General features: G+C 41.8%; 1 long non-coding RNA gene across 2 annotated transcripts in view; it reads left to right on the top strand.

Annotated features, from left to right (window-relative positions):
* LOC120875521 overlaps positions 1–24,906 on the top strand; it is a 65,251-nt gene extending 40,345 nt beyond the window's left edge. For both annotated transcript variants that reach the window (XR_005723979.1, XR_005723978.1), the window contains exons 3-5: positions 13,503–13,617; positions 18,868–19,018; positions 24,828–24,906. This is a non-coding gene — a long non-coding RNA (uncharacterized LOC120875521). The remainder of the gene's footprint in view (positions 1–13,502; positions 13,618–18,867; positions 19,019–24,827) is intronic.
* The last annotated feature ends 1,248 nt before the right edge of the window (positions 24,907–26,154 follow it).

Below are 26,154 nucleotides of genomic sequence, written 5' to 3'. Positions count from 1 at the left end.
CAAGCATACTGGAGTGGGTTGCCATTTCCTTCTCCAGGGGATCTTTCTGACCCAGGGATCGAACCCAGGTCTCCCGCGTTGCAGGCAGATGTTTCAACCTCTGAGCCACCAGTGAAGCCCAATATAAAAGCCTACAGCACTTGGTATTCCCAGGCGGTCTCCCATCCAAGGACTAAAGCAGTTGTTAAAGACTTGTTAGGAGTAGTAGTGGGTTAAATTTGGCTCATGAGCTGGCAATTTTTGGCTTCTCTCTTTGACTTTGAATTTTCAAAATATCTTAAAATATTTTCATAAAGTTTCAATGAAAGAAGCGTCATCACAGCCCCACCATTCTAACAAATCAGTCTTTGGCTTGTCCATGTACCTTCCAACCTTTAGCTGCCCATGTGTATTTCTTGCTACTGTATATGTTCTTGGAGAAGAGGTATACAATTCTGCATTTTTCTCTTTTCTCTTAACACATTATTGTAAGCATGATCTTCTGTCTGTTGTTTTCAGAAGTCTATGTGATTTGGGGAGAGAAAAATATAGAAACGGGAGTAGTATTAGCCTGTACTTCAGGGGTGTTTACTTTCTGAAACCAGCTTGTAAGACTGAGATGGGCTCATCAGTATCTGCCTGTTGGTGTATTTCAGACTTGAGTCTTTGGTTTTGACAGGGCCTTTTGAAACCTGTGGACACTGCTTTCAATTTGATAAAAGTGAATGTAGAGGCTCTTGTGGGCACCAGGCTGGTTTGTATTAGCAAGTTGCCTTTGTGATTTGGGGTAGCACACGTTTTGTTTCGTTTTTTTTTTTTTTTTTTCTTGAACAGTTCAGAAGGTCTTTTAGGGGGAAAAAGGCATAATAACACCATGAGTGATGCTTAGTGTCAAAGGTGCCATTGGTACATTAAGTGCTATTACCAACCAGTCCATCCTAAGGGAGATCAGTCCTGGTTATTCATTGGAAGGACTGATGCTGAAGCTGAAACTCCAATACTTTGGCCACCTCATGCGAAGAGTTGACTCACTGGAAAAGACTCTGATGCTGGGAGGGATTGGTGGCAGGAGGAGAAGGGGACGACAGAGGATGAGATGGCTGGATGGCGTCACCGACTCGATGGACGTGAGTCTGAGTGAACTCCGCAAGTTGGTGATGGACAGGGAGGCCTGGTGTGCTGCGATTCATGGGGTTGCAGAGTCGGACACGACTGAGCGACTGAACTGACTGACTGACTGACTTCATAGTTCGTGAGCCCTTTGGAGACTTCTAGAGAAAGCTGACTGGTGCTACCAGCACTATGGATAACAGCAGTTTTTCCTTCTCAGAGAACTTTTTTCTTTCCCCTTACATGATATTTTTACTTAACCACCTTGGAAGAGGTGCTGTCTACTCCAATCCTACTCAGACTCCACAGACTCACTTCAGTTCTTTGTAGAAGCATTTTGGCAAGAGTAGGCAACTAGAAATCAGTGAGTATATATACCTTGCTAAGTGCAGGTTTCATAAGAATGCAAGGCAATTGACACTGAGGAAACGATGATTTTTTAAAAAACTGAGCACAAAGTTGGCTCAAGGAGAAGGCATTAGAAATAGCTTAGTAAATCTTGTTCTTGTTTTGAACTTAGGAACATTCCATGCAAATTTGTGTCTTTATTTCTATAATATATATATGAGTTCAAGTTCAGAAGAATGTTATATTTCAGTTTTTAAAATTCCACTTGAAATGCCTTTTTCTGTAGAAGAAACATCTTTGAAAACAGTTACTATTAACTCTAACATTTCATAAAACATGAGACTGAGAGAAGAGCTTGGTAATTCCTAAGAATATAACTCTATCATCATAAATTTGCATATTTGTGTAGAATTTGGGCTTTTTGAAAAATGGAATATCTTTCAGACGATAACTCAGAACCAAATCAACACATCTGGTTCTACCTAAAGGGTACACATAAATTATGTCATTCATTTACCAAAGTTTCAAACCAAAATTGCAGTTTTCTTTTCAAAGCCAAAATTGCCAAACATTTCTCATATAACCCCTGTAAGTGGTGCATTTGGAAATTGTAATACTTAATATGCCCTTTTATTTAAAAAAAGGTTAACTAGTGCTTTAAAAATATCAAGTATAACAAATTTCTTTTATTGATTTTTAAGAGCAGTTAAGTAAATTTTCTAAATTGAGTGAATAGATAGTAGACATATTTAATAATTTTTCAATTATACTAGTATGATTTAATTTCTAAACTTAAGAGTGTCATAATTTGTGTTCCAATTTCTGCTTCTGTTGTTACAGCCTACTTCTCATTTATAATTTACACTTGTGGTACTTTTCTCTTTCTTGTAATTAGTTTTGGTAGAACCAGTTAATCATTTCTCATTGAAACATACTGAACAAAGAACAGTTCTTGGGTTTCAAAAAAGTCTATTAATAAAAAAATTTGAAAGACTGGTTTTACATATAAATATCAGTGAAAACATTCTAAACATACTATTTGCAACTGGAATCCAAAGGAATATTAAGAAGATAGAATATTATGATTAATTGGGACAGATTTAAAAATTCAAGGATATTTTTGTACAGGAAGATATGTTACCTTAATTCAGCACATAAAAAAGTCAAAGAGGGAAAAGTAAACATTTGCAGTATATACTGAAATGATACTTTCAAAATATAAACATCTAGTCTCATATTTTTAAACTTAGTAGACTAAGAATAGAAATGTTTTTCTCAAAATGATAAAGAACATTAATTTCAAACGAAGAGCTTACATCTTTTATACATAAGAGTGAAGCATTGGCACTTTATAGATCTTACAGAAAAATTGCTTATGTTGTTGAATACATGTCTCTCTTCCTCGGGAAATGACAGGTTCCTTAGGAGCAGAGAGTGACATTCGTAGTTCTGTCCATATAGTAAGTATTTGTTAAATGTTTGTTGAATGAATCAAGTATCACCCTATTTTTTACAGATGAGGGCACTGAGGCACAGAGAGTAAGTAATTTTCTCAGGTTCACACAGGTTGTAGCTACAGTGCTAGTAGATTAAACCAGGGCAAGTTGATACAACTTTCCCCAGTCTGTGCTTTAGCCCTGCATCATCTCTAACAAAGATTGCCACGTGATACATGACCTACTCCATGTGGCTATTGCTTTAAACAAGTTAATATCTGTAAAGCACCGGGAAAGGAGTCTGGTATATATTGAGAATATGTGAGTTTTAGCTGTTACTGTTTGATTTATCCCTATCCTTAATCCCTAACATTCAGATACCCGACCAGAAATGAATCTATTTAAGTGATAACCGTTCAGCCCACATTTGTTTTTCTTTTGCACAAGGATGCCACACTAGGGCTCTTCTCGTGTTTGACAAGATTCCTTAGGCTTCCCAGTGACAAAGCTAAAGCAGAGACTGCGCTGGCCTGTAGAAACTAGGAGAGTATTGACATCAGAAAGTTCACTGTACACCAAGGCATAGGCTATGCATTGTCCCAAACCTGATTGAAGAGGAAAACTTTCAAAGGTAAAGTATGTATTGATGTGATAACATATTGTGGAGTCTCTTATTACAATAATATCCATCCCATAATATCCTTAACATAATAGTTAGAGGGAAGATGACTGATGTTTGTCTTTTGTGACAAGAGGACTGGGTGGAAGGAGTTTATTTCTATCTTCCTTTTGGACCATCTATGGCCTTAACACCATCCCTCAGTTCTACTTTCCGATCAGTCAGGAACACTCAAGCTCCCCTGCATTTTATTTGTAATAGTCTCTTACTATAGGAACAATAGCAGTTCATTTTATACAATTAGAAAATATAGACAAGCAAAAATTTAAAAAATCATATTCCTACAATCAGAGAATATGCACTGGTACTCTTAATATCTTAGTTTATATTCTTTCACATAATATATATGTCATCATATAATGACAAATGATATCATACTGTACAAACTGTTGAACTTGCTTTTCTATTCAGGTATCTCTATTTCTCATTTCAGTACATTTTCATCTTATCTAGTGTCGGTATCATCTACACATTTCCCCAGTTGCTCCGAACATAATCCTATTATATTTAAAATTGATGCCTGTCCTCCCAGCTGTCAACATCTATCAACCAAAACCCTTCCATCCATAGATTTTCTCTGGAGAGGTGAGGCCCCTCCCAAGGGAACCTTACAGAAGTACGAAGTGAGTGGATTGAGGGTCTTTCAGGCTTCCAATTCACGTACACTCTAGATCAGAGGTGGAACAGATGTCCGCTATTCTCTGCTCTTCAGTTTGAACATTAGGCCTCCATATAGTCAATATTAAGTCTCATGTAGACACAATAGGTAAAATTCAGATATTTGATAAACTCTTTCTTTCCCTGATCTCCTGTCTAGTGAACTATGAACTCAAGAATAAGGCAATTCAAATAATGTATCCATGATCAACTTGTACTGGCTGCACCTCTTCACCACTTTTGCCTCGTGATGTGAGGAGAGGAAAGTGTGCTCAGGGGCCACATGGGCTTAATGCCCAATAGAAAGTCCTTAGGACTTTCAACTTCATCCACATTTGGGACTCCATTGGATTCTCTGGACATACATGAACCTCAGATTATTTTTATCTCTTTTTGGTGAAAACATTGCTATCTTTTAAGGTGCTCTGATAATCAGAGGCTAAAGGGAAGACCTTAAGGAGGTTATAATAAAGGTGAAACGGTACGGTAATGCAAAACCTTGGGGGAAATTTAATGAGACTGTTAAGATTATACATATATGGAATTGCTTAAATTATCTTTATGTAAAGAGCAGTTGACAGAGCTCCTAGCTAACGGGACTTCAGGGAGACTGAAATCAGTGGATTCAAGGCTGATTAGAAGCCAGTCTCTTTGGAAATTAAAGTGTGTATTGTATTACTGGGTTTTCTCTTTACGTAGCACATGGACTGACGAGTTAAAAACTGCTGGTGTCCTGTCACTCTGTCTCGGGCAGAGAGCACTGTAGATACCCATAGGGTTACAGTAACAGTTGGAGCATGTGCTTTTAGCAAGGAGTCGCTGAACTTCTTCTAAAGAGGCTGCTTGCTTGACCACAGGTCCTCTGTGCTCAAGATTTGGGGACATACACGCTTGCTCTCTGACAGGAAGTCTTATTTATTTATTTTTTAATTCAGCTCAGATGGACTTCCTGTATGGCTTAGTGTGGCCCATGTCTGAGCTCCAGGTTAGGGTTTTGCTGTTGGCCAATAGAGGGAAGTTTCTCACACAGTAAATTAAGAAACAGGCTTTTTAAAAAGAGCCTGATTTAAGTAAATACTGTACTGTTCCAATTTTATTTCTGACATCAGAAAATCTTTATCATTATCACTGCCCATCCAAAGTAAGGAAATCCTTGAGGTTGGGAAGCAACATGAATGATTCTGAAAGATTGAATGATACGATGGATTTCTAAATGTCTTTATTATTCAGTGTATTCCTTTTGGAAGTGGCACTTAGAGAAAGTTTGGGGATGATACTCTGGAGATGATCTGTTTGGCATGATGCTTGCATTGGCCCAAACCATTTTGTCCAGTTAGTGACTAGTGATTTGTTTGACAGAGAAGACACAAGCAACAAGGATCCAGGAAAACGGTAGAACTGGGAGGAGCTCAGTACCCTACCCTCGGGGGTCTCTCTACCCTAAATAGAAAGAAGAATGAAAATGGGCTCTGATGTGGTTGCTTCAGGGCTCAATAAAAGTTGCTGAGCTCGTTTGCAGAGAAGGTTACTGGACTTCTTTTTTATTTCTCAGCACAAGCTAGCAGTATGGTAGTCATCTTTTCTAGTTTAATGGAAAAATAGTTGACGTATATCACTCCCTAAAGTGCACAGCAGTCACTCTTCAACGTGCACAGCATGATGGTTTGATTTACATATATTTTGAAATGATTTTCACAATAGGTTCAGCTAACATGCACCGTCTCATGCGTGCTAAGTCATTTCAGTCATGTCCTACTGTTTGTGACCCTGTGGACTGTAGCTCGCCAGGCTCCTCTCTCCATGGGATTTCCCAAGCAATGCTGGAGCGGGTTGCAATGCCCTCCTCCAGGGGATCTTCCTGACCGAGGGATCGAACCCACAGCTTTTATGTCTCCTGCGTTAGCAGGCAGGTTCTTTACCACTAGCACCATTGTCTCATATGAAGGCAATAAAAAGAAAAGAAAAAAGAAAAAAACATTTTCTCCTTGCAGTGAGAACTCTTGGGCTTTACTTTCTTAGCACCTTTCCTGTATATAACAGTGTCAGCTTTCATCATCATGTTGTATAGCACAGCCCTACTACCTAGTAGTAGAAATAGTACATCTACTTCTGCTTTATTGACTATGCCAAAACCTTTGACTGTGTGGATCACAGCAAACTGTGGAAAATTCTGAAAGAGATGGGAATTCCAGATCACCTGACCTGCCTCCTGAGAAATCTGTATGCAGGTCAAGAAGCAACAGTTAGAACTAGACATGAAACAACAGACTGTTTCCAAATGGGGAAAGGAGTATGTCAAGGCTGTGTATTGTCACCCTGCTTATTTAACTTATATGTAGAATAGTGAAGTGCCAGGCTGGATGAAGCCCAAGCTGGAATCAAGATTGCCGGGAGAAATATCAATAACCTCAAGATATGCAGATGACACCACCCTTATGGCAGGAAGTGAAGAAGAACTAAAAAGCCTCTTGATGAAACTGAAAGAAAAAAGTGAAAAAGCTGGCCTAAAACTCAACATTCAGAAAACTAAGATCATGGCATCTAGTCCCATCACTTCATGGCAAATAGATGGGGAAACAATGGAAACAGTGACAGACTTTATTTCCTTGGGCTCCCAAATCACTGCAGATGGTGACTGCAGCCATGAAATTAAAAGATGCATGCTCCTAGACAGCATATTAAAAAGCAGAGATTACTTTGCCAAAAAGGTCTGTCTAGTCAAAGCTATGGTTTTTCTAGTAGTCATATATGGATGTGAGAGTTGGGCTATAAAGAAAGCTGAGCACGAAAGAATTGATGCTTTTAAACTGTGGTGTTGGAGAAGACTCTTGAGAGTCCCTTGGACTGCAAGGAGATCAAACCAGTCAATCCTAAAGAAAATAAGTCCTGAATGTTCATTGGAAGGACTGATGCTGAAGTTGAAATGCCAGTACTTTAGCCACCTGATGCAAAGAACTGATTCCTTGGAAAAGACCCTGATGCTGGGAAAGATTGAAGGCAGGAGAAGAAGGGGACAACAGAGGATAAGATGCTTGTATGGCATCACTGACTCGATGGACATGAGTTTGAGTAAGCTCCGGGAGTTGGTGATGGACAGGGAAGCCAGGCGTGCTGCAGTCCATGGGGTCGAAAAGAGTCGGACACAACTGAGCAAATGAACTGAGTACTTGATTATCTTACAACCTGATGTTGTACCTTTTGACCACCTTCATCCAGTTTCGCCTATCCCCACCCTTTGCCTCTAGTAACCACAAGTCTGATCTCTTTTTCTATAAGTTTGTTTTTTTGGATTCTATGTATCATTAAGGTTATACAGTTTTGTCTTTTTCTGTCTAATTTATTTCACTTACCGTGTCTTTACAGTCCATCCATGTTGTCACAAAGAGGAGGATGTCCTCATTTTTTTTTGTGGTTGAATAATAATATACATTTGTGTGTGTACTACAGTTTTTTAATCCATTCATGCATTGACATCAGCATATTCAACATAGGCTTTCTTCAATACGGAAGCGAGTCTGAAAGTTCTTCTGGGACCGTGTGATGGCATCATGCTATCGAAGACTGAGTTCTTCACAAGTGGCTTGTAGAGGTGAAGAGAGTTGGGCAGACATGCCCTGATTTATTCTCTCTCTTTTTTTTTTTAAATAAAGAAAGTAAAAGCTATTGCTTAGGGAACCAACTTGCCCTCAACACTTCTCACCTATCTTCAGAAAAGGCAAGTAGGGACTATTTATTTGTTCAGTTGTTCATCACATTGATTCAATAAGTAGTGGAGAATTCATTGTACAGCACAATAAGTGCTAGACCTGCAAGGAGGGCAAAGATCAAGGAATTCTTCTAAATTTCCAGTAAATTGACATATTTAACTTGAAGCCATCTAAGGAAATGTTTCTATGAAATTACAGCTCTCAAATATTTGTACTCAAAGAGGTGAGCAATAATGTAGTAAAGCATTTTTCCAGGTCATCTACAATTAATTTGTATATTCCTATGGGAGAGGTGCTTTTGATTCACTACTACTGTACCTAGAGTTTTGACACATATTAGGTCCTTCATAAATGGGGGGGGGGAAGAGGAGGAGTGTGCGGTATAGACTGTTTGTGAAGGGAAATGGAGGAGGAAGAGGAGGGGTGTGGGGTGTAGACTGTTTGTGAAGGGAAATGGAGGAGGAGGTGGAGGTGGGTGTAGAAGCACGTGAAGGTGGCCATAGGAGAAGAGATCTGAATCTGGGTGGCAAGTATGGTCTTTTAGATAGCTGAGATTCCTGGCTCCTGTATCTGGTGGCTTCTGTTGAGTTTACTTGGCAGCTTATTAGAAACACACATACCTAAGGCACAGGTCTGAGTTGAGGTCTGGTCACTGAATTTTTATGAGCCTTTGGGGTTTAAGGACATTTGGGGGAACCATTGATCTGATAAAAAGGACAGAAGGTCTGAATGAGGATTGTCACCATACAGAAGGAAAGACGGACAAGATGAGGAAGGGTGAAATGGCTTTGATGTTACATATGGATATATCCAAAAAGCATGTGAAAAGTTAGGACTTAGAGTTCAAGGATGTTGAGGACTGGAGTTATCTTTTGCAGAAGATATGTGGACATCTTTGGGATCACCTACAGTTAGAGTATAGAGGTGAGAGGAGAAGAAATAACTCTGGTTGGGAGAATGTCTTTATGGGAATGGAAAGAATAAGGAGCCTTCCAAAATTATAGTGAGAGGCGGAAATGACACAGAGTTTTAGGGTCAGGAACACTGAAAGAAATATCATGCTATGAAGGAGCCAGTGGTCACCACAATCATAGAGATCAAGGATGAGAAACAGGAACAGACCTTGGGATTTGGTGACTTGGTCATCATTTTCACCACCATCATTTCTGTTATTACTGCTTGTGCTATTTTATTAATATTTCCATAGGCTGAGTTCCTAGAAGTGAAGGGAGTTCTAGAGTAAATGTTCTGTTTGATTCTTGCGCCATGTTGGCATACTGCTTTCCCAAAGAACTTACTCATTTAAAAATGCCACCAGCAGTGGATGAGAGTACCTCAGCCACATTGAGTACCAGCATTACAAATGACAGTTCTTAACTACTGCCTTCCAGGTATTCCACACATCTGTTTCTTTTAACTAAAACAAACAAAAAAGTTAAGAGTAAAGATGCTCCTTAAAGGAAGAATATTAAGGCGGCCTACTCTGGAGTCTAAAAATGATGGGGAGAAGAATGGAAACCACCACCATGCTGCTGAACAAGAAATTAACTGCTCCTCTGAGAGAGAGGTTACACAACACAGACGTCGTGTCTCTTACTCCAGGTTATACTCTCAACAGAGGGCCAGGGCTTGTTTTGTTTTGTTGGTTTGGTTTGAATTTCCACTTACCTCTATCTAATCAAGTGAAGCTGAGCAAATAAACTTGAGCCAATGAGAATTTTATAGGAGACTGGATAGTGATGATTAGTAAAAGATTTAAAATATAAACTTCTGTTCGTCTCTCGATAAGTCACTGCTAGTTTGAAGAATTTTGATGTTTTGTCTGTTCTTTTTCTTTAAAAGAAATATTGAAAAGCAGATGGTTCCCTACATTATAAACTGTTACAGGGTAGGCCTTTTCAGATGAGATGCCAGACGCTGTGTTGTTTGGTGTATTTAGGGTCAAATAAGTGAGTGATCATTTTCCATGGTGCAGTGAGCTTCTCTACCTAGAGTTTTGAAACTAAATTGAGAAATGTGACCTTAAACTGTGTGTCCAGAACTGCCAATCCATTCATGGGAGCATGGAGCCATGGTAATGCTGGATTAGCTAAGGAGTTAGAGTTATTCAGGATCTGTGGAAAGAGCAGCTTCTGTATAAAAGAGACCCTTGTAGAAGTATTTTAGAGAAGTTGAAAGCCTCTATTCCAGTGTTGTGTGAACGGATAGCACTTGGATCTGCCAAGATATGCAGACCCTAAGGCTGGCCCAGGAGAGACCCAGAAGTGGGGACAAGTTGGAGAACACACCTAAGGGGAAGGTCTTTGCCATGGAAGGGCTGCACCTTCTAGCCACACTTTCTGGAATAGCTAGGGCTGGGAACAATTGTGCAGTATTCAAATCACTCAAGCTAAGTTTTGAAAACTGAGAAGTTTCATGGTAATGATACTTTTAATTAAAGGAAGACCAGGTCATCTCTTGGAGAAGGCAATGGCAACCCACTCAAGTACTCTTGTCTGGCAAATCCCATGGACAGAAGAGCCTGGTAGGCAGCAGTCCATGGGGTCACACAGAGCTGGACACAACTGAAGCGACTTAGCAGTAGCAGGTCATCTCTCCCAGGTAACCAAAACCTACCCAAGGGCCCATACAAAGGAATGAGGAGTGTGAGTCATGTTTTACTGTCAGAGATAATCTTCCAATCTACTATTTTACAGAATCCGTTTAGAGTAGTCATAAGTCTGCATTCCTTTGATTTTTTTGAAATAAATATAAGCTTTATTATAATCAGTGAGAAAGATAAAGTGTAGAGCCACCTACTATGTGCCAGGCACTGAGTTAAGTACTTTATGAATATTAGCTTCGTTTAATCTTCACAACCATTCAGTGATATGTACCCATTTTGCAGATGAGAAACATGAGGGGTTTGTCTCTTATCCAAAGCTTTTACATACCATGTGGCTGGTAAGGGACAGTGCAGGGATTTGAACCCCATTTCTCTGAGCATGTGGCTTAACCAATATGCTGTGCTGCTTCACTAGCTAGTTTCAATTTTCCATGATGGATTACCAGATGAAACTGGCTGGGCACCCAGCAAGACAGGCCAACAGCTTATGCTTGCATGTTATGAGCCAGAGATGTGGAATCCCTGGCTGCAGGTGTAGGTTTCTCTTCACTGGACTTTGGAGATCTTTGGGTCTCACTGATGCCCTTGGATCTCTAAACTCCAGGGTGATCTCTCCATGCCAGATGTGAGCCCAATGTGAAGGGATGAGGGAGCATCACCAGCCCATGCTTCCTTTCCCTCTCTGCCTGAGATGAAGATCAGCCTCTTGGGCCCTCAGAAAGATGCTCTGGGCTATTAGACAGCAGAGAGACTTTGCCTCAAGCAGTCCCGGGGTGTCTTCAGATGCTTCAAGAAAGACCCATTTCAGGAAGAAAAGCCTACTTCTCTGATCCAGGGAGAATTTAAAATAATTCTGAATTTCTTCCTCTGAAATCTTGAGCCTTTTGCCTCGTTGGGTAATTTTGTTTCTAGTACCTTTCATGTGTTTTCCCCTAATGCTGTGTGAGAAGGTTGCGAGGGAGTTCTGGGTCCCCGGCCTGACCCTCCTGTATGCTCTGTGGTCCAGACATCTGAGTGAGTGAGGGCACATGGCCCAGGCCTGTGTGGAGCATAGTGAGACTGCAGAGACAACCTGGTGGGCTTGTTCTCCAAACCAGCCTTTGTTTGTTTTTCTTCAACCCTGTGCTCATCTCAGGTTTCACTTCAGTTATTTTATTGATTCATAGAAAAGAAGAAATTTTTGTTTTCCTAGAATGCTTGGTAAATTGTACTTGAAAATCCCTAGCTGTGGTATGTATTTTCTTTTTTTTTTTCAGATTTTATTTATTATTTTTTTTACTTTACAATATTTTATTGGTTTTGCCATATATCAACATGAATCCTCCATGGGTACTGGAAAAAATATAATGTCTGTGCCATTACTAGTAATAATTTAAAAAATAATACAAGGTGTGCTTCTGTTGATTCTAGAAAGCTAGGGAATGTGGGATTTTGGCTAAATGGTTAGGTAGCCTTTCTTTCTCTCTCAGAGAGAGACACACACAGTCTATTTCCTGGAAATGTTAAAGAAATATAGTCAAATATGTCCAATGCTGATACTAAATCTATATACTAAAATAATGTTTCAGAAACTATTTAAAAATATGTGTGTGTGTAAATTGTGTATGTATGTATATATATGGCATATGCATTGTATGTATGTGACACATATACATTACCCATAATAATCCTAGTACTGAATACTAGTAATAATATGTCCATTTTACAGATAAGGAAACTGAGGCCCAGAGAACTTAGGTAGCTTAAGCAGGGTCACACACAGAGCTGGTGAGTCGGTGGGCTGGTCTGTGTGCTTAACTGCCAGAATCTACTGCCTCTATGAGTGGATGTTTCTTGGGTGATGCAGGAGGCACTTCAAATTTGGGGGATAACTCAGAACTCACCATTAAGAGCCTCAGGTAGGAGTTTGAGTGGTGGCAAAAGCTCTGGACCAGGGCTCAGGCCAACCGAATTTTAGCTCTAGTTCTACCATTTGTGAGTTGAATATACTTGAGCATGTCTCTTACTGATCTCACTTTTCTCATCTACAAAGTGGAGATGGTAGTAATCTGCCCAGAAGCTTCATTGAAGGGTCGTGAAGGCAGTTTATGTCATGGATGTGAAAGACATCAGAAAACACTTGACATGTTCCGTAAATATTCAGAAAGGAGTTTTTACATGGCACAACTAATTTCAGAATTATAAACTAAAACTTTATCATTCTTAGCCCAGTACTCTTCTCACTCCTCTGTGCTATACCAACTTATCTTTACACAGATTCACATGCTGTTCATATTAGTTCCTTTTCTGAAGAAGCAGAAGATGATATAGTGGTAAAGAACCCACCTGCCAATACAGGAGACACAAGGGATGCAGGTTTGTTCCCTGGGTTGGGAAGATCCCCTGAAGTAGGAAATGGCAACCCGCTCTAGTATTCTTGCCTGGGAAATCCCATGGACAGAGGAGCCTGGCGGGCTACAATCCATGGGATTGCAAAGAACCAGACACAGCTGAACAACCGTGCATACCACACACACATACTTCCTCTTGGAATATAATCCTCTCATTACAATCATAGAAAATGTTTACTCCACTCAGCAATCATCTTTTTCTTGAGATTTGAGAAGTGTTACTCTTTTTTCATCCCTCTCGCCTAAGAGACTAGACTCCTGTATCAAAAATGAAAATTCCTTTGTAAATTTTAACTGAGAAAAGTCAGACCTGCTCAGAATGAAAGGGAGTCTCATTTGATGTGGGGAAGGCCTGAGAGTCTGCTTGAGGAGGCCTACCTGGCACCACCCAGCAACACAGCAGTAACATGGTCAAAACTTCAAGTGTCCAGACTTGCAGCCCAGGGCCAGTTCTGCTTTCAGTGCTGATGCTTGCATGGAGATGCTGTGGATCTTTGGGGTTTCTTTGTTTTAGATGTTTATTTTATTCCTGATAGATCTTTTACAAGGAATGCCTTCCCTCTCTAAGTGTTTGCCCTCCATTACTTCCAGAGAAGACTGCCTAAGCTGGGCCTGTCAAAGTTTACCCAAGCGGATTTCTTGCCCAGGGAGGTAGTGTCCTACTCCAAGGAGACCCAGACACCTCTGGCTACATGTCAGTCTTCAGGTAAAACTACTTTTGTTTACTTTGCACGTGATCTTTGAAGAAATTGCCAGGGACCTCCATCCTTCTTGTTGTATCATATCTTACCATAAGATGTCTTCACAGGACACAAATTTAGTGATATACCAAGAGCTGAATCCCCTTTGGCCTTGGTTTTAGAAACGCTGGTGAGGAATCTAGTGTTACTCCTCCAGAGGACCTATGAACTTTAAAATGGGTCACTTAGTGAGGTCAGACTTTGCCAACATGATGTGAGGACAGGGACAATCACCAAAGGAAAATACAACAGAAACTACTCAGAATTTTATTGACTAGAAGAGTGTGTACATGAGACTCATCATTTGCAGGAGTCAGCAAACTACAGCCGCCCCCACCCCATCCTGTTCCTTGAGATAAAGTATTTGGGGATCCAGCCATACTCAGGTCTACGTGTTGGAATGACTGCTTTCTCACTCAGTATGGCTGAGTACTTATGACCCACATGGCCTAAAATCTTCACTGTAATCTGGCACCTTTCAGAAAAACTTTGCCAGTCAGTCAGAAAAACTGACTTGCTTTGCCGATTCAGATGGCAATACACTAGACTTTCCATTCCAGGGGTTTCCCTGGGGGCTCAGACATCAAAGAATCCTCCTGCAATGCGGGAGATGTGGGTTTAATCCCTGGGTTGGGAAGATCCCCCAGAGGAGGGCATGGCAACCCACTCCAGTATTCTTACCTGGAGAATCCCCATGGACAGAGGAACCTGGTGGGCTATAGTCCATGGGGTCGCAAGGAGTCCGACAGGACTGATCAACTAAGCATAGCACAGCATGTGCGAGCTCCATGTAGGTGAATGGGAATTGACCTTCAGGCCTCCTTCATATGTATCTGAGAATATCAAGTGGAAAATGTATGTGCAAATCCAAATATGTTGTAAGAATATACTAATAAGAGAAATTGAAGGTAATCAGTGAAAATGCTTTCTAGAAGTAAAAAATGACACTGAAGCTAAATTAATCCAAGGCAAAAGCAGGAGGTGTGTACACTTAAAATAGGATAAGTGAAGATTGCATTGTTAGAGGATACCGCTGTTGTTATAGCTGAGCAGATTCTCTTTTACTTTGTTGTTTTATTGCCTGGTGCATTGAAGAGAATGTTAGCATTCTAGGTTCATTGTTGTTGCATAATAAAAACAAAAGCCATGAAGATGAAAACTCATTCACATTCCCTGCTTCAGTCAGTTCAGTTCAGTCACTCAGTCATGTCTGACTCTTTGTGACCCTATGGACTGCAGCACGCCTGGCTTCCCTGACCATCATCAACTCCTGGAGCTTGCTCAAACTCATGTCCATTGAGTCAGTAATGCCATCCAACCTTCTCACCCTCTGTCACCCCCTTCTCCTCCCGCCTTCCGTCTTTCCAAGCATCAAGGTCTTTTCTAATGAGTCAGTTCTTCCCATCAGGTGGCCAAAGTATTGGCGCTTCAGCTTCAGCATCAGTCCTTCCAATAAATATTCAAGACTTATTTCCTTTAGGATTGACTCATTTGATCTCCTGGCAGTCCATAGGACTTTCAAGAGTCTTGTCCAACACCATAGTTCAAAAGCATCAATTCTCTGGCACTCAGCCTTCTTTATGGTCCAACTCTCACATCCATACATGACTACTGGAAAAACCATGGCTTTGACCAAATGGACCCTTGTCAGCAAAGTAATGTCTACTTTTTAATACACTGTCTAGGTTTGTCATAGCTGTGCTTCCAAGGAGCTAGCGTCTTTTAATTTCATGGCTGCAGTCACCATCTGCAGTGGTTTTGGAGCCCAAGGAAATAGTCTGTCACTGTTTCCATTGTTTCCCCACTTATTTGCCATGAACTGATGGGACCAGATGCCATGATCTTAGTTTTTTGAATGTTGAGTTTTAAGCCAGCTTTTTCACTCTCATCAAGAGGCTCTTTAGTTCTTTTTCACTGTCTGCCATAATGGTGGTATCATCTGCATATCTGAGGTTATTGACATTTCTCCTGGCAATCTTGATTCCAGCTTGTGCTTCCTCTAGCCTGGCATTTCACATGATGAACTCTGCATATAAGTTAAATAAGCAGGGTGACAGTATACAGCCTTGACATACTCTTCCCAATTTGAAACTAGTATGTTGTTCCATATCTGGTTCTAACTGTTGCTTCCTGACCTGCATATAGATTTTTCAGGAGGCAGGTAAGGTGGTCTGGTATTCCCATCTCTTTAAGATTTTTCCAGTTTGTTGTGGTCCTCACAGTCAATAAAGCAGAAGTAGATGTTTTTCTGAAACTGTCTTGCTTTTTTGATGATCCAGTAGATGTTGGCAATGATCTCTGGTTCTTCTGCCCTTTCTAAATCCAGCTTGAATATCTGGAAGTTCTCAGTTCATGTACTGTTGCAGCCTAGCTTGAAGAAATTTGAGCATTACTTTGCTTGCGTATGAGATGAGTGCAATCATGTGGTAGTTTGAACATTCTTTGGCATTGCCTTTCTATGAGATTAGAATGAAAATTGACCTTTTCCAGACCTGTGGCCACTGCTGAGTTTCCCAAATCTGCTGGCATATTGAATGCAGCACTTTCACAGCCTCATCTTTTAGGATTTGAAATAGCTCAGCTGGAAATCCATCACCTCCACTAGCTTTGTTTGTGTGATGCTTCCTAAGGCCTACTTGACTTCGCATTCCCTGCTTGGTTTACAGCATATGTTGATCAGTACACTTTGGTTTGTGCAAGTTACAGAACTTTTAAATTTTGGTTTCAAACACCTAAGGTCAGAAGTCAGGTGAAATTGGGTTCCTGAAAGTAGAGCACTGCCTGCAGGCCTCCTGCAAACCTTCCCTGCTGATGCTGGCAGGCGGGCTGAGGGTTCCTTGGCAGCAGGACCTCCATTTTTCACGTGTGATAATGAAATGAACTTTAAAACCAACTGTCCCTCTGGTGGTGAAGTGTTAAACCACCTATTTCAATGAACCTGAGAACCTTACAGGAATGTGGCAGAAAATACAGTTAGGAGTCTCTCCCTGGGCCTCCAGGAAGGTCAGAAAGATCACTAAAAACAACCTCACTACCAACTCAAATGTATGTTTGAGTTAAGTTGCTGCCAGAGGTATTTGCAGACCTGTAGCCTGAGGTGTTTATTTAGCCCCAGATTTGACCCATAATAGCATAAACTTACAAAACTGAAATAGGATAAGGAGTGAATTTTTTTTTGAAATATATAGAAGCTATGACAAACCTAGACAGCATATTAAAAAGCAGAAGACATCACAATGCCAACCAAGGTCTGTCTAGTCAAACCTGTGGTTTCTTCAGTAGTCATGTATGCATATGAGAGTTGGACCATAAAGAAGGCTGAGCACCAAAGAATTGATGTTTTTGAACTGTAGTGTTTGAGAAGACTCTTGAGAGTTCCTTGGACAGCAAGGAGATCAAATTAGTCAATCCTAAAGGAAATCAACCCTGAATATTCATTGAAAGGCTTGATGCTGAAGCTCCAGTACCCTGGCCACCTGATGCAAAGATCTGACTCACTGGAAAGGACCCTGATGCTGGGAAAGAATGAAAGGAAAAGAAGAAGAAGGGGACAACAGAGGACAAGATAGTTGTATGGTATCACCGACTCAGTGGACAAGAGTTTGAGCAAATTCCGGGAGAATTTGAGAATTTGAGAAGAGTTTGAGAATTCCGGGTGAAGGACAGGAAGGCCTGGCGTGCTGCAGTCCATGGGGTCACAAACAGTTGGATACAACTGAGCAACTAAACAACAACAAGGCTGGATGTGCTCCAGGGGAAAGAGAGGGTGGGAGGCTCAGCCCTGCCGATGCCCCGCCCCTCAAGCAGCTCATCCCCACTCTTGCAAACCCCTCCCACACAAGGACCCCCCTGGAACTCACCTTGCTCTCTTGCTTATGGGTAATCAGGTAGGAAGAAGTTTCCTTCCTTTTGCTTCACACCTACCTTTTGGGGTACCATCCTCCCCTGACCAGAGGGCCCAGATGTGGTGTGGTTGTGGGGGAGGGGCCATGCAGTGGTTTCCTCCAGGCCCCGCCCACTGTCAACCAGCAGTCAGTGAGCCATCACTAGTGGCCCTGCTCAGCCACTGGTCGTGCCTCAGTCAGCTCCCACCCACTGTCAACCAGCTGTTAATGAGCTGCCATCAGTGGTCCTGCACAGCCATTGGACAGCACAGCAGTAGGCCCTTCTCCTACAACCAACCAACCGTTAAGGAGTGACAGTGAGAGGAATCAGACGGCAGTGGAGTGGTGTTCGTGAGGTGGAGAGTGAGGTAAGGGGCAGATTTTAGTCTTCTCCCTGAGGCTCTCCAGCTCACCGGGCCTTGGACCAGCAGGTGAGCTGGGGGTCCAGGGACCAGGCTGGGGACTGTGTCCTGCAGGACTCCAGAGCCCTCCCCAAGGCCACCCCCTAGCAGGCCTTGAGGAGAGGTGAACCTCACCCCCATCCTGGTCTCTTTGACCCAAGAGCAGTGGCAGTCTGCCTGAGTCACAGTCTGTGAGACCTGGTCTGTCCCCCTTTGGGTGGCCTGAGGAGCATGATGGCCAGTTGGGTCGGGGCCTGACTCCCTCGGCGATGACAGCTGGGCAGGGTGTGGGGACCTGGGCCTGAGGGAGCCACCAGCTGAGCTCTGCTTCCTCTTTGCCAGGACCAGGACCTTGGAGGGTGACAGCTATGCCCTGGGCCCTTGCCCTTTGCTGTCAGGATAGAGAATAACATTGGTTTGATGGAGATTTACAGGAACATCATTACCAGACCATGACCTGACCTCAGGAACGAAGGATCTGACACCAAGAATCTACAACAGCTAACCATGCCGCTCCCTCACCTTTTGCTTTAAAGAGGGCTTTACTGAAAGCTTTCAGTAACTTTGGGGTTCTTAGGGCATGAGCCACTCATCTCCTTGCATGAACCTATAATAAATCTTTCTCTGTTCCAGAGTCTAATGGTTTAATATTGTTGGCCTCACTGTGTGTCATGCACAGGGACTAAGCTAAGGGAGGCCCAGAAAGCTGGTAAAACTATTTCTGGATGTGTCTGTCATGGTGCTTCCAGAAGAGATTAGCATTGGAAACCAGAGACTGGAAACAGGATAGTTCCCTAAAGGTCCAGATAGAGCAAAATGGTGTGTGGTGGGAGGGGATGTTGGGGATTGGGGGAATGGGGCCAGGGGGAGCTTGTTTTCTGAGCCTGGACTTCTGTCTCCTACCATTGGCTTTGGTTTTCCTTGTTCTCAGGCCTTCGGACAGGGACTGAAGCCGTTGGCTTCCCTCATTCTTCGGCATCCAGTTTGGAGTTTCCAGATTTGGAACCACACCACCGGCTTTCCTGGACTGCCAACTTGTAGACAGCAGAGCAGCTCTGGGACTTCTCAGCTTCCATCATCATGTGAGCCAGTCCCACCTAAAAAAAAACTCTTTCTAGCTATCTATATGTACCCTATGGTTTTTTTCCCTCTGGAGGATACTAACTAATAGAAATGTTTTTTATTTTTAATTAGAGGATAGTTGCTTTACAATATTGTGTTGGTTTCTGCCATAATATGAATCAGCCATAGATATACATATGCCCCCTCCTTCTTGGACCTCCCTCCTCTCAGGTTGGTTTATTGATCTTCCTCGGTTCTTATCTTGTCACAACAAAAATTTGGAGCAATGGAGCAAAATGTATAGAACAATAGACAAGTGAAAGCTCAGCTCACCTTAAGCATACAGATCTTTTGTTAGACTGACACTCCCAAGGGAGTCCTTCTCATCCTTCCTGTCAAGCTCTCTTGGCTTCCTCCAGTCCCCCTCCTTTTGGTTATGCCTGGTGCAAAGTAGGGCTTGTACCCACTACCAATCAATGAAAGGGAATACAAATGGGCATACACTCAAGGCCAATTGACAATTTCAAGTTGTATAACAGCAGGCTGTGTTGTTTATGTCTTCCCATAATTCCATCTGATATCATTAGATGTGGAATATTCATGAGCCCTTGATGCACTCCTATCTAACTGCTAAGGTTATTTGGAGAAGCTCCTGTGGTCATTTGGTATCCACTGTGTGCCTAGGGCACATGTTCAGGAATTGAAAAGTTTCTATGGTTATTTTGTAGCATATTTATGAGCTCTCCTGGGGGCATCTGGGATGGAGTTTAGAGATCAGCTTGCATCCTTTCAGCCAGGCCTCCTCTAGGCACTCATGTCTAACTTTGTACCTGACACTCTCACCTCCAATCCCATCCCACCCCTCCAGGGGTCACAGAGCACTGGGTTAGAGGTCCCTGTGTCTTACTGCTAATTCCCATTGGCTGTTTTGTGTATGGTAATATGTATGTTTCAGTGTTACTCTTTCTCTTCATCCCTCCCTCCTCTTACCCCACTGTGTCCACAAGTCTGTTCTCTGTGTCTGCGTCTCCATTGCTGCCCTGCAAATAGGTTCATCAGTGCCATCTTTCTGGATTCCATATATATGCTTTAATATACGATACTTGTTTTTCTCCGACTTATTTCACTCTGTATGACAGACTCTAGGTTCATCCACACAACTGACTCAAATTCATTCCTTTTTGTGGCTGAGTAATGTTCCATTGTATATATGTATTAATACCAGAACTTCTTTATCCATTCATCTGTTGATGGACATCCAGGTTGCTTCCGTGTCCTAGCTGTTGTAAATGGTGCTACAGTGAACATTGGGGTACATGTGTTTCTTTCAATTATGGTTTTCTTAGGGTATATGACCAGTAGTGGGATTGCTGTGTCATATGGTAGTTTATGGAGCTTTCCAAGTGCCAATGCAGGAGACAGAAGAGACGTGGATTTGATCCCTGAGTTGGGAAGATCCTCTGGAGGAGTGCGTAGCAACCCACTCCAGTATTCTTGCCTCGGAGAATCCCACGGACAGAGGAGGGTGGTGCCCCAGTCCATAGAGTCACAGAGTCGAACATGACTGAAGCAACTTAACGCACACCTGGTGGTTTTATTCCCAGTTTTTAAAGGGATTGCCATGCTGTTCTCCATAGTGGCTGTATCAATTTACATTCCCACCAACAGTGCAAGAGGATTCCTTTTATTCCATACCAGCCCCAGCCTTATTGTTTGTGGATTTTTTGGTGATGGCCATCCTGATTGGTGTGTGGTGACACCTCATTGTAGTTTTGATTTGTATTTCTCTAGTTAGGAGCAATGTTAAGCATCTTTTCCTGTGTTTATTAGTCATCTCTATGTCTTCTTTGGAGAAACGTCTATTTAGGTCTTCTGCCCACTTTTTGATTGAGTTGTTTGTTTTTCTGGTATTGAGCTGCATGAGCTACTTATATATTTTGAAGATTAATCCTAGAGATGCTTTTTAAATTTTCAAATTTCTAAATTACTTTCCCCTTAAATTTATTTTGTCAGATTGAGATTGAGGTCACAATGCTTTTTCAGTCTGTCTTATATAGAGAGACTGAAATGTTCTTTGGTGTTTGGTAATTTTACACTACTTTATTATATATTTGGTAAGAATACTGATGTATTTTTATTAATAGATAAAACCTAGCTTAACTAATTAATCTAACATTCCACAGATTGTCTTTCTAGTGTCACCTGTTGAATGGATAGGCTATAAACTAAAATCTCTGATGAACTGTGTTTTCTTCTCAAGTTCTCTTTGTCTTTTCTCAGCAGATATTGAAGGGTAGGGTGGAATGATATGGAGGTTTAATCCAGTGGAGATTTTCTGCTCATGGTGAATAAATTGCTCAGAGTTACTTCGATAGCTAACCCTCTTTAATTTTTCCACTGTCAGTAATTGGGTCTTTTTAGTGTCAACTGAAAAAAAAAAAAAGCACAACTTGAAAGTTGAGAGTTATGTTTTATCTGGTGGGCAAAACTGAGGACTGCAGATAGCTGAGAGACTGCTTCAAAGAGGCAAGGAAGGAGCCAGGATATATAGACGTTTCTGCAATACAGACCACTTAGTTAGTTGGAACATGAAAAGATTGCTATTAATAAAACCAGATGTCTGAAGGTAAGCAACTTAGCACTTTTCTGTGTATGGGATGATGCTGTCTGAAAACATTCCTTTAATATGCAGCTCAGCCATCTGGGGCCAGTATACTGTGTGTGTCATCCTGAGTCTGCTCCAGGTACACCATCGTAGTGGTGGTGGGGGGCCTTCCATTAGATGTAGCCCAGTGTATCCCCAGGTCGTCTGACTTCTTTGCAACCCCATGGGCTGTAGCCTGCAAGGCTTCTCTGTCCATAGGATTTCCTAGGTAGGAATACTTGAGTGGGTTTTTACCGAGAAGTGCCATTCCCTTCTCCAGGGCATCCTCCCAGATCAGAGATTGAACATGTATCTCCTGCATTGACAGGCGGGTTCTTTACCACTGAGCCACCAGATCTGGGGACTGAGCCACCAGGCTTACATAAATCATTTTACAGATATAACAGGCTATTACATGCTGATGATAACTTGATTTTTAACCTCTACCTCCCCTCTCACTTTTTATGTTTTTGATGTCACAGTTTACCTTTTTATATCATGTATTAATTAACAAATTTTATAGCTATAGTTACTTTTACTGCCTTTGTCCTTTAACGTTTATATTAAGAATTAAATGATTAACACACAACCATATTCAGTATTAGAATATGCTGAATTTGGCTACATGCTTATCTTTATCTTCTTTATCTACCTGCATCCTTTGTTTTCATAGGAGTATAATGCCCTTTCATGGCAACTTGAACTCATTTCACTAGTGCTAATGAACTCCCTCTGCTTTTGTTTGTTTGGAAAAGTCTTTACCTTACCTCATTTCTGAGAGAAAAATTTACCAGGTAAAGTATTCCTTGTTGGCATTTTCTTTTTTAAGAGTGTTTATTAATATTATATCCACCCATTCTCTTCACCTGAAAGCTCCCTGCTGAGAACTCAGCTTCTAGGAGTACCCTCATATGAGATAGACTTTTTTTCTGTCTTGTTGATTTGAAATTCTACCTTTATCTTTTGACAGTATTATCAAAAAATGGGACAAGATTGTTTTGTATTGAAAATTTTGGGTGACTTTTAGCTTTATAAACTTGGATATCAAAATTTCTCCCCAGATTTGAGACGTTTTCATCCATTATTTCTTTAAATATGCTTTCTGACTCTTGTCTCTCTTCTTCTGAGACCCTAATACTTCTTAGAATGTTTTTTAATCTAAGAGATTTTTAATCTAAAATCTAATCTAATTTTTAATCTAATGTTCTTAGTCTAAGGAAATTATAGAATAATTCACAGAATTTTCACTCTTCATTCATCTTATTTGAATGAATAATTTCAAGCTCCTATCTACTACTTCACAAGTTTTCTTCTCCTTGACCCATTCTGCTGTTGATGTTGTCTATTGCATTTGTAATTTCATCCACTGTATTTTTCAGCCTAAGAATTTGTACATTTTTTTTTTCAATGTTTTCTTTCTCCCTACAGAACTTCTCATTTGTTCATTATCATTTTCCTGATTTTGGTGAATTGTTTATTTTTTTTTTTTGTAGTTTTTTGAGCTTCCTTAAAACAGCTGTTTTAAATTATTGGGTAAATTGCAGAATTCCAGTTCTTTGGGGTCAGTTATTAGACTCAGTTATTGTGTTCCACTGATGGTCATGTTTCCTTAAAGCTTCTTTTTTAAAAAGATTTTTTAACTGATGTATAGTTAACATACAGTATTATATTAGTTTGAGGTGTACAGCATAGTGATCCAACATTTTCATGTATTGTGAGTTGATCACCATTAAGTCCAGGAGCCTTCTGTCATTATACAAAGTTACCGCAGTTTTACTGACTGTACTCCCTATGCTGTACATTACATACCAGTGACATATATTTTATAACTGGACCTCAAATTTTCATATTCCTTGAAGTCCTGTGTTGCTGTTTTCACATCTGAAGAGGAGTGACCACTTCTAGTCCTTACTGGCTGACTTCAGGAGAGAAACACCCTCTGTGGGCTGTGCTAGGAGTTCTCACCTTTATTGTGGGGACGCCTGCTCCACACCTCCTCTTGTGGCAGAATGCTGAAGTGCACATACCCTCTCTGGATCCTGCCAAGCCTGGCTGAGTGCTGACAGAAAGGGATGCTGAATAGTCCAGCTGGTGGTTTCTCCTGGGCCTGCCGATTCAGGTAGCTTTCTGCTCAGGCTCCCTTACTGCCTGAGTGTGTTCTCACAGCTGTCAGCACATGCACAGGGAGGCACGGGGCGTCAGGTGGGTGCTCTCCAAGAGACAAGGTGTTGAGGCAAGGAAGAGATTTTAATCTGGGAGCCAGCTGACTGGGAAGATGGCAGGCTTGTGCCTCAAAGTAGCCATCTTGTCTGGGCCTGGTTGCCAGGATCTTTTATGGATCAGAGATGAGGGGGAGGTGAGGAAACAAAGTAGAAAGACTATTCAGTCTTTGCAAATGTCCCCTAGAATGGCAACCCTTAGGCAGGGGAATGTGTTGTTTCACTTCCTTACAGTCCTTCACAGGTGGGCAGCTCAGGTTATCTCCCTGAGGCAGGCCGTTGTGCATAACAAAAAAGGGTTAAAGTCACAGAAGCAGATGCAGTGTAAACTTAAAATGAACCGTTCTCCATTACCCTTAGTCCTGAGTATCACCTTGGGGATTGGGGGGGCAACAGGGGAAAAATCAGAGCATTTCTCTTGCCCTCCTCAATGCATCCAGCATCTGATTTTCTGTCCAGCAGTGTGCTGGCCCCCACCGCTGGACTCTAGGTCTCCCACACTGTGCTGGAACACCCTGCTGGACTCTGGGCCTCCCACAAAGGCTGTCTAGTCTGTGGGTGTTTGTCCAAATCCGTTTTCTTCCAGGGACGATAGTAACCTGTTCCACCATTTTGATGATGTTGCTCCTCTGCCTTCTGATTTTTTTTGTTGAAAACTTGGACATTTGAGTGCAGTAATGTGGCAGCTCTGGAAATAAGGGTCCCACTCTTCCCCAGGGTTTGTTTACTGATACTGGTTTTGTTCTTATTGTTCCTCTATGCTGAGGACCAACCTGAGATGTAAGCTGAAGATCTTCTCAGGTCTTTTCTAAGACTTTGGTTTGTGTAGTCAGTTCCTATCTTTTCCCATATAGACACTTGTTTTTGAGTTACTGTCCAGTGTCCTTTATGCAGGGCAGGCCTAGTGCTAAACAACTCTCTGTTTTGCCATCAACAGGATTCTTTGTTGACGTGTTTTTCCTTCAGTGCTTTGAATAAATCAACCCACTCTCTCCTGGTTCAAACTTGGAAAAGGAGTATGTCAAGGCTGTATATTGTACTCTGCATATAAGTTAAATAAGCAGGGTGACATCATTTGAAATGCTGGGCTGGATGAAGCACAAGCTGAAATCAAGATTGCTGGGAGAAACGTCAATATCCTCAGATATGCAGATGACACCACCCTTATGGCAGAAAGCGAAGAACTAAAGAGCCTCTTGATGAAGGTGAAAGAGGAGAGTGAAAAAGCAGGCTTAAAACTTGACATTTAAAAAATGAAGATCATGGCATCCGGTCCTGAAGGAGAAAACAGAACAGGTTCCATCTTGAAAGCAGGACTCCATCTTGGGCAGGACTGTGGACTTTGAGCTATATGCCCTGTATCTATGGAAACAACTACAAACTGGAAAATCAGACCCCCCAGATGGAAGGGCCCCAGGGCTCATACCTAGACTCTCCATTGTCTAAAAAGATACCCTAATTATCTGTGTAACCAAATATAATCATAAATTCTATTATGCTTATTGGGGTGTGACCACAGGCATATTGATAATTGTCCACTGTTAGCTAGCTAAGCTTAAGGCATACGAATCATGGGTTAACTTTGATTGTATCTTTCTTTTCTTTTGTTCAGGCTAGTTAGAGAATTTGGGGAAGTGGGTTTGAGCACGTACACTTAGGGTATATAAGGTTTTCACAAAAACTGGTCGGGGTCCTTGGCTAAGAGGAGACCCTGCCTTGGGCCCGCCTGTGTAATAAATTGCACTCCACTATCTGCATGTCCTTTTGAGAGTGTTTGATTCCTGGAACGCACGGCTACAACATTTGGTGCATTGGCTGGGAAACTCCTCACTTGAGGAGACGAGTCCCATTTGGGACTAGTCTGAGGCCTTGAGGCTTGAATCTTCTAGAGGGGGGAGGTCGCCTCGCCCTTCTAGAAGGATTCTGCTTCTCAACTCCCATACCTTTTACGTTTAGCAGGTAGTGGAGGGCAGCAGGGGAACTGAGCGCTCAGGTGAGGGGGAACCCACCTGGCAGGGTGGAAGAGGGGGCCCGATCACCCCCCTGGGAGGGACTAGAAGGGGCACAGACCCACAGGAGCCTGGAATAGGCAGGTGGCAGCGATTGCTTGGTACACAGGTCAACGAGTGTGTTAGGGCTTAGGAAGAAAATTTGTGAAGGTCATTTAGGAGGTGGTGTCCACGCCTTCTTGGGGAAATTATTGCCAAGCAATTGCCAGGAGGTTTTTAGGAGAAGAAACTTGGTCCTTGTGTGCTCATATTCTACCCTCCCCCAAGAGGTGCCCTATCTGCTG

The sequence above is a fragment of the Oryx dammah genome, unplaced genomic scaffold, assembly GCF_014754425.2.
Source record: "Oryx dammah isolate SB20612 unplaced genomic scaffold, SCBI_Odam_1.1 HiC_scaffold_16, whole genome shotgun sequence".
Classification (NCBI taxonomy): Eukaryota; Metazoa; Chordata; class Mammalia; order Artiodactyla; family Bovidae; genus Oryx; species Oryx dammah.
Note: the sequence above shows the minus strand (reverse complement) of the source record. Positions and strands in the feature narration are given on the sequence as shown.